At 28.4% G+C, this 11,648-nt stretch overlaps 1 long non-coding RNA gene across 1 annotated transcript; it reads right to left on the bottom strand.

Moving 5' to 3' along the window:
• Window positions 1–9,065: 9,065 nt before the first annotated feature.
• On the bottom strand, window positions 9,066–11,329 carry LOC136084242 (uncharacterized). The gene is made up of 3 exons (XR_010640418.1): window positions 11,256–11,329; window positions 11,100–11,162; window positions 9,066–9,191 (listed from the first exon to the last, which is right to left on the bottom strand). It is a non-coding gene; the product is annotated as an uncharacterized LOC136084242 (long non-coding RNA).
• Window positions 11,330–11,648: the final 319 nt, after the last annotated feature.

Raw genomic sequence — 11,648 nt, 5'->3', positions numbered from 1 at the left:
ACTCGTATTTTCGTAATTATTCGAAAAAAAAAAAAAAAAAAAAAAAGGTTAAAATTTTTTGACAATAATCATTATCAAAAATCACATTTTCTCGCTTTTTATTTTATTTTTTGTGCGTATTTATATATATAAAGTTATTATATATTCACTTTTACTTTTACCTAATCTAGTTATGATATTTTACTTTATCTTATATATATTTTACTTAAAATATATATAAAGTTTTATACAGTCGTCCCCCGGTTAACGAACTTAATTCGGAGTACGAACTAGTTCGTTATCCGAAAAGTTCGTTAACCGAAACGCGTTTTCCCATAGGCCGCCATCAAAAAATTTTTAATTGGTGGATTTTGCCGAAATAATGGGGGAAAAAATTCAAAAAATTGTCCAACTTGATAAATAAAATAGGCAAAGGTGAAATGATTGAAACCTGAGATTTATGCACTTTTAAAAATTGAAACAAATTGAAATTGTGCATGAAAATTGCTTTTCAAAGTTTTAGAAAAAACTAAAAATTGAACATGAACATTGCTTATCAAAAAATGAAAATTCAACAAGAAAATTGCTTGTCAAATTTTTACCAAAAAATTGAGAATTGAACTTGAAAAATGCTTGTCAAAATTTTACGAAAAAATTGAAAATTGAACATGAAAAATCCTTGTCAAATTTTTTACCAAAAAATTGAAAATTGAACTTGAAAGAAAATTCAACAAGAAAATTGGTTCGTTAACCGAGTTCCGGTTCGTTAACCGGGGAAGGATTTTGGGCAAACTTTCGGTTCGTTAACCGAAAGTTCGCTAACAGGGGGGTTCGTTAACCGGGGGACGACTGTATATTAACTCTTACTTTTACTCAATCTATTTATGATATTATGTATTAAACGATATTTTACTTTATTTATTATATATCTTTTGTAAATATTCATTCAATTTTTCTTTTATGTTATATATTCTTGAAGCAACTTTGTAAAAATTATAAATTGTAACACGGTGCTTGGCGATAAGGCAAATTATGCCTTCTTCTTGCTCCGGCCATTAACTTAATTGTAAATTTATGGAAACTGTCAAATTTGTTAAACGGCAAAATAAAATAATTAAAAAAAAAAATTAATTAAAAAAATTAAAATAATGGTTAAAACATCTCATCAACTTTGGGACACTTTTTTTGCTTTATTTAAAGACGCTCTGGATGCTCTGGAGAATAAAATAAGAATTGAATATGAATCAAAATTAATAATGCTGTAGCAGATTTGAATAAAAAGGTAGAACCGTTAGTAATAACAGTTGCTGATTTAACTAAAAAGAATGAAGATATAAACAAAAAAGTTGTAAATGTTGTTGTTTCTGCTCCGAATGAAGCTGGGAATATTGTAACTGGTAGAAAATTAAATAAAACTCAATCTCAGATTGATATTATTAATACGGTTTCAAATGAAAGTAAAGAAATTGAAAAAAGAGAGAAGAACGTTAGTATTTTTGGTTTAGAAGAATCAAATAAAACTGATAGCGCAGATCTAAAGAAAGATGACGAAAGTAAAGTTTCAGATTTATTGGATCAAGTATCGATAGATAGACGTCATTTGATTCGTGTGTTTAGATTAAAATCTAAAAAGGGTATTGCACCAGTAATTGTCGAGTTAAGAAATAAAGAAACAAGAAATGACTTTATAAAAAAATCATACCTTAAGTTTAAGGATATTTATGGAAATCCTGATTTAACCGATGTCTAGAGAAACTTGGATAAACAACTCAGAGATAAATGCAGAGAATATATTATAGAGAAATTAAACCACTAAACCTGAAAGTCGATTGGGATAAAGTTAAAAGCTATCACGTAACTAGCAATAAACAAGTGGTATTAATAAACAAATAGCAATTGCTGTTCAAGTCTTCACAGAGTAACACTATTTTTTACATATTCCTTGTCAATATTTTTATAAGATTATTCACAAACATTCTATACATAATCCTTGTCAATATTTATATAACCAATATAACCAATTAAGTGACCCTGATACAGTCACTGGAGGAGGAAAACATTTGGATTCAAGTGCTAATACACTGCTGGTAAACGAAATGAATCAAGAACTTAAAAAAGGTTTGAAAACAAAAAAAATTGATTATTTAACAGGTTTGTATACAAATGCAACCTCTTTAAATAATAAATTTGATGAATTCATTGATGATATATCCAGATCTAAGGCTCAAGTTATATTTGTCTGCGAGACTTGGTGGTCAGTAATGTCTACTACTAATATTCCTGGTTATAATCTGTTTAGAAAGGATTGTCAATTTTGTTGTGGTAGTATTTATATACAAGAGGATATTAAATCTTATGAAATAAATGAACAATCTCTAATAAATGAAAATATTGAGCAAGTACGGTGTGTTTTAATATGTGGTGATTTTAACTATGCAAACATCAAGTGGAACGGCGAAAGCTTTAGTGAAATTATAAATGAGAGCGACACAACAGCAAGTATGTTTAATGAGTCGTTACATGATTATTATCTGCACCAAAATGTTATCCATCCTAGTTTTCAAGTAAAGTTTGGTATAGATACTAACACTTTTGACCTCATTTTAACTGACAATAGCAGCAGAGTTTATATTCTGGAGCATTTTCCACCGTTAGGTGGCATCAATCATGGTCATCATATTTTGAAATTTAGATTTGGATATGAAAATAGGTCTAACTTAATAATATCATAACAAACCATAAGGAAGAAAATTTTTTTATGGAAAATAGGAAACTATAAAGCGTTAAATTTGCATTTTAATTACATAAACTGGGTACAAGAATTTGAAGGGCTTGGTGTTAATGAATGTTACGAAAAATGGCTTAGAAAATATGAAATAGGGTGTGAAAAATAAATTCCAACAATGAATTTAGATATAAACTCTATTCAACACAAAAACAACTCACTGTGGATGACAAGTGAACTTAAAAGTATTTGTAGAGAAAAACAAAAAAGTTGGTTTAGAAACAGAAATTCAGGTTTTAAAAGTATTTTAAAAGTCAATAAGTATAAAAAATTAGATAAAGATATAAAAAAACTTGTCAAAAAAAGTATTTGCAATTTTGAAAGAAACTCGGCACTTAATTCAAAAAACAATCCTAAAAATGTCTATGCATATATAAATAACAAAACAAGATTTACAGACTCTATCAAAGCAATAAAGCTACATGATGGTATTATAACTACTGATAATCAAAGAGATAGTAAACACTCTTAATGATTTTTTTGCATCTGTTTTTATGCAGGATGAATCATCAGAAGAAGTTTTAGGCAACAATCTTTCAAAAAAATGTCCTGATCCATATTTTAGTATTCCTGTTATTCAGAAACATTAAAGTAATTTAAACATGTACAATTCAGTAGGTCAGGAGCGGATCCAGGCTGTAACAAGTGTAGCAATATCTACAGTCAGCTCAGTTTTTTTTCTCTTTTTATTTTTTACATACATTTTATTTTTTTAATGCAAAAGAGAAAAATAATTTAAATAAGATCTAGAGGTTACAAGTAATCAAAATACGGCGCTTCAAAGATTTATTCAAAATCGTGTCTAAGTAAAATATTACGGAAATATTTTATTCGGAAAAATGAAATGCTTCACTGAAAAACCCATGTTTTTAACGAGTTTTGTCTCACATGCCCATAAATTTTTGAAAGACTGCCAGACATTTTGCAGCATATCAACTTAAATTGATCTGGGAGTTAAATAAAATGGCAAAACGACTGTAGCAACTGTAGCAAAAGTCAGTTTGTCATACTTTAAAACAACTCTATACATACCTTTGATAATTTATTTTATAATAAACCTATTTAACTGCAATCTTTTTATTAACAAGCAGGTCTTACGGAGTGACTAAAAGTCATCAAGCGAGAACTTGTAGCAAAAAAAAAAAGTGTAGCAAATACAGAAATTCTGTTAAATATCAACTCTCCGTTCACAAAACTTTTTTTAATTAAGTGGGTAGCAAACATTAAATGAATAGGTTTTATAGTTATAAAATTAAATTAAATAGTACCGTCTGTTGGTTTCTTTATTTAGTCTATTATGAAAATGGTGAAATTTGTTTATATTTATGAAAAATGGTGAAATGTGTTTATTGCTGTTTTACGAGTTATTTATCATTGAAGAAGTCATAAAATTGTTGGATATAATGTTTACCTATTGCGAGTTTTAAAAACGTCGAGCAACACTTTATTATATGATCTGATTGACACCAAAAACTTCAAAAAGGTTAAACTAAAATAACAATTTGCACAATTTTCCTCTCTAGATAGATTTTTAGTGTATTCAAAAAGTGCAAGGAACTTTCTTCTACTTTTTGTTTTAATTTGAAAATTTCTACTAGGAACTATTATTCTCTGTGACAAGGTGTATGTTACAAAAATGTTATTGTATCAGGAAGTTGCTGTTTTTGGAAAACCATTGATATAAATTCTTTTTCGAAAATGGTTATGATATAGATATAAACCAACGTAATAAACATCTTTCCATGTTATTGACCCATTTCCGATAAAGATGGAAAGACGAGTATTTAAAAAATCTGCGGGTATATCATAAATATTCCCAAAGTTAAAGGCTCAGCTCTAATTAAAAATGGTGATATAGTTTTATTAGATGATTCCCCTAGGAATTGTCTAATTAAACTATATCAAAGGAATTTCCTACTACTCTTTTTTTTAAACTTCTACTAGGAACTGTTGTTCTCTGTAACAAGGTGTATGTTATAAAAATGTTATTGTATCAGGAAGTTGCTGTTTTGGGAAAACCATTGATATAAATTCTCTTTCGAAAAGTATTTTAGATGTTATGATAGCTTGTAATACAAGTTATAGTTTGATGGTCCTAAATTTCTTTTAAAAATGTTGTGAAACCTATAAACAAATAAATTCCTAATTTTTATGTGATCAAATTCATTTAACTTTAGAATCAGTAAGAGAGTCAAATAGCAAAGGCAATTATATGTGATAAAAATCTAACTCTAATATTTAATGAAAAACATTGGTTAACTACAAATGAAACTCTTTTGTTGTTTGACTTTTGTCCATGTTATCAAAAACAAAACAATGTTATCAAAAACAAAACAATGGACTCAAAAAGCGAAACTTTTTTTTTATGATAATACTTACAATGTTCTTCTTAATCATTGTGAAACTTCTACTATCTCAAGCATTAACAAGACTGGTGATTTTATTAAACTTGCTGTCACATAATGGAAAACTTTTTATCTTAAAATTATGGGCATATATTTTAGATTCAATAATGATCAAAAAGCTTCCTCAGAGATCTAAATGATAAACAAAAAAAAGTTTGTTTTGGATTTTTGCGATACAGCATTATGCATGAAAAAAAATCAGAAAATAGGCATATAATATCAACACATGTCACTAGGCATTTCACAAATTATTCATGTGAAGAAATAGTTCAGCTGATTAAAACACTATCAAGAGAAACACTTTTGTTACAAATATGTTATGTTAGGAAAATTTGTTACAGAACTACTTGAAACAGAATTTAGAAATTTAAGAAAAGTATCTTTAGAGATTTTTTCAGTGTTCTTCGAAACCAAAGAAGTCTTCTTTACATGAACATATATTTTGAAATTAAGATTTCCTTAACGAATATGAAATTTTGACAGTATAATGTTTTATTTTTTTAAGTTCTGGTCAATATCTAAAACCGTTTGAAATTAAAAAAATTTTAAAGGTGGATTAAAAAGTCTTTTTGACAATACTGTTCAATGGCTTTTCTTCAATTTGATTAGAGATAAAGTTTGTTTGACTTTCATATTCAATTCTATTATGCTTTAATGCATTACTTAATTGAAATTGAGTGTTTCATCACTATATACTTTCCTATATTAATTTATCAAAACCAACTGAATACTTTTTACACCAAAATCAAACAAAGAACTATGTTGTTTTAAACAATGATTGACCATATTAGGTTTATCTTGTAAGATCAAGATTTGTTTATTGACACTTTTGTTTTTGTTATTTGCTGATATTTGTTGATTGTATTGTTGTTAATTGTAATATGCTTGAAGCTTGCTGTTTTGGGATTTTGAAATCATTTCTTATTTTTTTAATGCATTATATTTTTATTGAAAAGTTTAGTTACTTTAGTTCTATTTTTTATTATTTTCTTTTTTTCATTATTGGACAAAAAGTTTATTGTAATGAATTAATGAAGTTTATTATTAAAAATATGAAAATATTTATAAATTATTTTTATAAATTTATATAAATCGTTGTAGTGTTATTTTAATTTTCAGACATTTTATTTTAAAGCAAATTTTAATTAAATAAAAAAATTGAATTTTAAACAAATTTATATTAAATTTGTTTCATTTTCAAATATCAACCTCCAATTTTTTTGTAGACCAAAACATTTTAACAACCACAAATATTTTGTTGATTTAAATATATAGATAAATTTATATGATAATGTTTTGTGTATTATTTGACATTAATACATTGACTATCAATAGGAATACCAAGAACTAAATGTAAATACTGACTGAGGATAAGGATAAGGGTTCGGTCAGGGTTTTAGTCATGATTAAAAGTCATAAAAGACAAGTAAACCATCATTTTGTTAAAAAATATTCAGTTTAATTAGATGGTTTTAACGTCGCGTAAATCAAGTAATGTTCTTCCGCTCTAAACGGACGAAAGAAGAAAGCAGTGATAAGGGAGTTCATGTATCACTATAAGCCACTGTACATCAAAGGCTGGCGCGAATGGTGTGTCATACCCTCCCCCACCCCCTATCAATGAATTTTATTTCATGTCTGCAAATTTAGCTTTTTTAGACCAGCAAATCGGCATAAGTAGATCATATAGTTCAGTCGGCAAACTTGGACCTCTAGTACTGTCGACAAATGTGAAAAGCAAGGACCTTTTTTTTTTTGGGGACAAAAAATGTTTATGGCATTTTTGCTACAGTCAATTAAAATCCTAGATCCACCCCTGTAGGTCCTGATAATGTTCACCCAAAAGTTTTAAGGGAATGTTCAGAATCTTTGTCGAGTTGTTTAGCATTAATGTTTCATTTAATCTTTTAGAACAGGAACTATTTCAAAGTTATGGTCATGTGCAAACGTTGTTCCATTATTCAAAAAGGGTAATAAACTAGATCCAACAAACTATAGACCAGTTTCATTAACATCTAGCCGAGCAGCCGTGGCGCTGTGGTTAGAGTTCTTGCTTAGAACCCAGAGGTGCGAGGTTCGACGCCAGTTCTAGTCCAGCAAGCGACATTGGTACGGAAGGAGGCGTGAACTTCTTGTTAAATACTCTCCCGCGGTGCACTGTGATAAGACCGTAAGGACTTCTGGGAGCACCTAAAATAACGACAAAAAAATCTATTGTTGGTAAAATTATGGAGCGAAGTATTAGAGATTGTATGATGGTGTTTCTCATTGAAAACAATTTAATTTCTAAAGAACAACATGGTTTAGTTAATAACAAAAATTGTATAACAAACCTGTTAGAAACATTAGATTTGATCACGCAACCGTATGAAGAGGATATTTCAGTTGATATTTTGTTTTTGGACTTCAAAAAAGCATTTGATTCAGTCTCTCACAGAAAATTATTGAAAAAATTGTTTAGACTTGGATTTGGGTCATCTTTGTTAAATTGGTGTAAACCATTTTTGTCAGATTGAACTCAGAGGGTGGTGATAGGAGAATATATTTCAAGTTGAAAGATGGTTACTAGTGGAGTACCGCAAGGTTCAGTACTTGGACCTCTTTTATTTGTTATCTTCATTAATGACTTATGTAGAGGGATTATTAAAGTCACTCAATTATTTGCAGACGATACCAAAGTTATTTCAATCAATCATTGTTGTGATGATAACAAATTATTACAAGAGGACATTAACATGTTAGTAAAATGGTCTGAAGATTGGTTAATTAAATTTAATGAATCAAAATGTAAAGTCATGTATATTGGTAAAAAGAATGCTAGATATGAATATAAATTAAACAACTCTGTTTTAACAGAAACAACAATAGAAAAAGATCTTGGGATTTTTATTTCAAATAATCTAGAGTGGAAATATCATATTAATTCAGCTATAGGCAAAGCAAACAGAAAATTAGGCATGATCAAAAAATCATTTGAGTATTTAGATGAATATTCATTAAAGTTACTATACAAATTGTTAGTACGTCCTCATTTGGAATACGGATCAGCAGTTTGGAGTCCATTTTTGAAAAAGGACATTGACAATCTTGAACTCGTGCAACGCAGGGCTACAAGAATCAAATCTTCAAGGAGGAAATCATATTAAGAAAGATTAAAGATACTTGAACTGCCAACTTTTCATGATAGAAGAAGAAGAGGTGATCTGGTTCAAATGTATAAGATCTCAAAAGGAAAAAAATTGTCAATTTTCACCACCCTCCATTAAATTTTGAGCTGGAACGATCAAGTAAAGTAACAATTGTAGAATGCGCAGACAATTTACCAATTCGAGAATTCGTCACCATTTCTTCACAAACAGAGTTACAAGCGATTGGAATTCTCTTCCTCAATGGATAATAGATAAAGATAACTTAAATCTTTTTAAAAACAGCATTGATAAATGTTTTGGTTTCTGAACACTATATTTTGTAATTGGCTGTCATAGTCTTAATTCTACGTAATTAAGACTCAATAGACCTCAAGTGTGTACAGCATCTTTTTTATTCTATTCTATTGTATTATATTAATCAATGTTGTTTTGCTACACTCGTTTTGTTTTAATGATGGGTCAACTGACTCCTAGATCTATATTTTACTTTCAATATAATGAAAAACCATTAATCCTATTTATCATTCGGCAAGAAGACGTGGCATAGTGAAAAATCGAGTCGCCCTATTCCTCCTAGAATAAAGTCTAAATACTCCCCTAACTCCAATGAACTAACAAATGTTTAAATTGTTTTATGAGTGGAGTATTTTCACAAACTTGTAAGTTCAAAACAATAACCAATTAACAAATGCTTATTTCGCACTAATTTACTTAAACTAGTATTTAATTTCTATTTAAATGCTCAATTAGTAAGTAACGTCCACATGGTAGTGTTTGAATCTAGTCTTTTAAAGCACCACATTTGTTGGTATTATGAATGATTTGCTTTTACTTACCACAAACTGTATTTTGTTAATGCTCTTTAATCTCGACCTAAAAATTATCATACTAAATTGCATAAGTTACTGGTTTCAAACTAAAGAATAACAGATAAATGACAGATTTAATAAAATTAAGTGAAATAACCACTTAAAATAAAATTCAAAAATGAAAACAAATATGTATCACTTTCTTTATTGCATAAAATATATAATTTGAAAATACCTAGTCTTCAGGTAGAACAATATTTACAGTTTTATATAATAACAACAAATATAAACAAAATAAATGATAGTAAAACATAATAAAATAATTGTAAAGTACTTATTCAGTCTTTATTAAGTCATATTCAGTCTTTATTAAGTCTTATTTATAATCAGAAGTTATGAAAGCATTACCAACGCCCATCTCATCAACCAAATCTTCTGAACAGACACTGGAAGATTTATCCAAAAATATTTCCTGTTTTCTGACATTACTGGAACAAGTTTGTCAACGATTTTTTTTTTTTTATTGAGGTTAATTCCTCTATATTGAGTAATTTTTTTAGGGGCATATGTTTTAATGTTTTTAAAATTTTTTTTTTGTAAGAAGTCCAAAGTCTTTGGCTCTCCATTAAAATCTGTCCAGTATTCCATACAAGTTGATCCTTTTGAAAATTTGGCCAGGACAACACTGTTCATTTTAAATCCACACAATGTATCTGTTTTTACATAGGTAGTCCTTTTTTTATTTTGCCACTCATAAAAATCTTTCAATTCTAAAATATTTAAATTTTTTCGGCTTTGAGAAATACAATTCCTAAGGACTTCAAAGTCATATAAATGCCTAATTTTTTCAATTTTTTTTTAAATATTTCCATGGACCCCATCAGCAGTCATATGGGTATGACCCTTAGTTAGGTATTTCATTGTTACTGATTTTGTGTTTTGAAATAAGGAATTTGTTGAATTTAAGTTACGTACCAATGCCATGTATAAGGTCCAATTTTTGTTCTGGCCACTGCAATTATCAGCCCAGAAAATATAATCTTGTACATCTCTTTGGTTAATATTGAGTGCCAATATTGAGTGTGTAACATTTTCAGCTTTATGCCCAGCAATGCCTTCATGCCAAAGTACACAGTGGCATAAGGCATTTGGTTTTAATTGAGCAAATGTTTCATTAAATACCACTAGTCAACTGGTGAACGTTGCTGCTACAGCCTCGGCTTTATGGTTTTCTAAAAGTGTAATATTATCTCTAATTTCATTCTCATCAGTAGAATTTTCAATTATATTTTGATAGATAGAGCAATCTTCACATTTATCAATTGTGGGATTTATTAAAGATATATTTAAATTCTTTAAGATTTGTCTATAAAACTCTTGAGAGCAATAGTTTTTATGTTGAGAGCAAAAATAATCATACATGGCTTTACTGTTAGTCCAAAAGGCAAGTACATTATATTTGGTGCATTAAGTCGCCGATAATGACTTACAGATGGTTGGTACAGCCGTATATGATCAGCTACAATATCTTTGGGTATACATTTTTTAATATTTTGCTGTCCTCTATTTTCAGTAACAAATGACATAAAAAATTACTGCTAATACTTTTAACTAGTTCTGTTAATACAGAATCATTTGTATAGCTAAGAACATTTAAAAGAGTGGTCTTACATACTTCTTTTTTTCCATAAAAACTTTTGATGATTAGTGGATAGATTGTCTCTACAATTATTTCTACACTCTACAGGGCATGTAAGAGAACGGTTTGGATGTTTTGTCTTGACATTGACATTTTTTAATTTTTAATCCTTTTTTCTTCTATTACTGCTTTCTTATCTGCCGGACTAAACTTCTTCTTTTTCCTTGCAGTTTCAATAAGTTGATTGTCTGGAATATGTTAAATATCTATATACATGTAAATATAATGTAGTAACAACTGCATTGTTGTAGGTATATATAAATTATTTAGTACCTTGATGTTCAGTAATTGCGGTTAAATCAGGATCAAAGTTACTGTCATCCAAATCCTCTTCAACTAAAAAATATAAGTATTAGTATACAATTTTATGTGACATTTAAATATGATGTATTAACAAATGCATTGTTGTGTATCTAAATTGTTTATTACCATAATATTCAGTAATTGGAATATAATCAGGATCTAAGTCACTGTCATCCAAATCCTTTTTAACTTCTTCAACTAAAAAATATAAATATTAGTATACAAAATGATGTGACATGTAAATATGTTATATTAATAAATAAATTTATTGTGTATATAAATTATTCAGTACCTTGATCTTTAGTAATTGTAACAAAATCACTGTCATCAAAAACATTCACAACTTCTTCAACTAAAAAATATAATAAACACTAATATAAAATATAACATGATGCGTTAATATGTTGTGCAACTAACTAAATACTATGTGTGTATAAAAAATTTAGCCCCTTCATTAACAGTAATAGGAATAAAATCAGGATCTAAATCATCTTCAACGTTGTCGACTAAAAATAGAAT

Source organism: Hydra vulgaris, chromosome 08 (genome assembly GCF_038396675.1).
Source record: "Hydra vulgaris chromosome 08, alternate assembly HydraT2T_AEP".
NCBI lineage: Eukaryota > Metazoa > Cnidaria > Hydrozoa > Anthoathecata > Hydridae > Hydra > Hydra vulgaris.
Note: the sequence above shows the minus strand (reverse complement) of the source record. Positions and strands in the feature narration are given on the sequence as shown.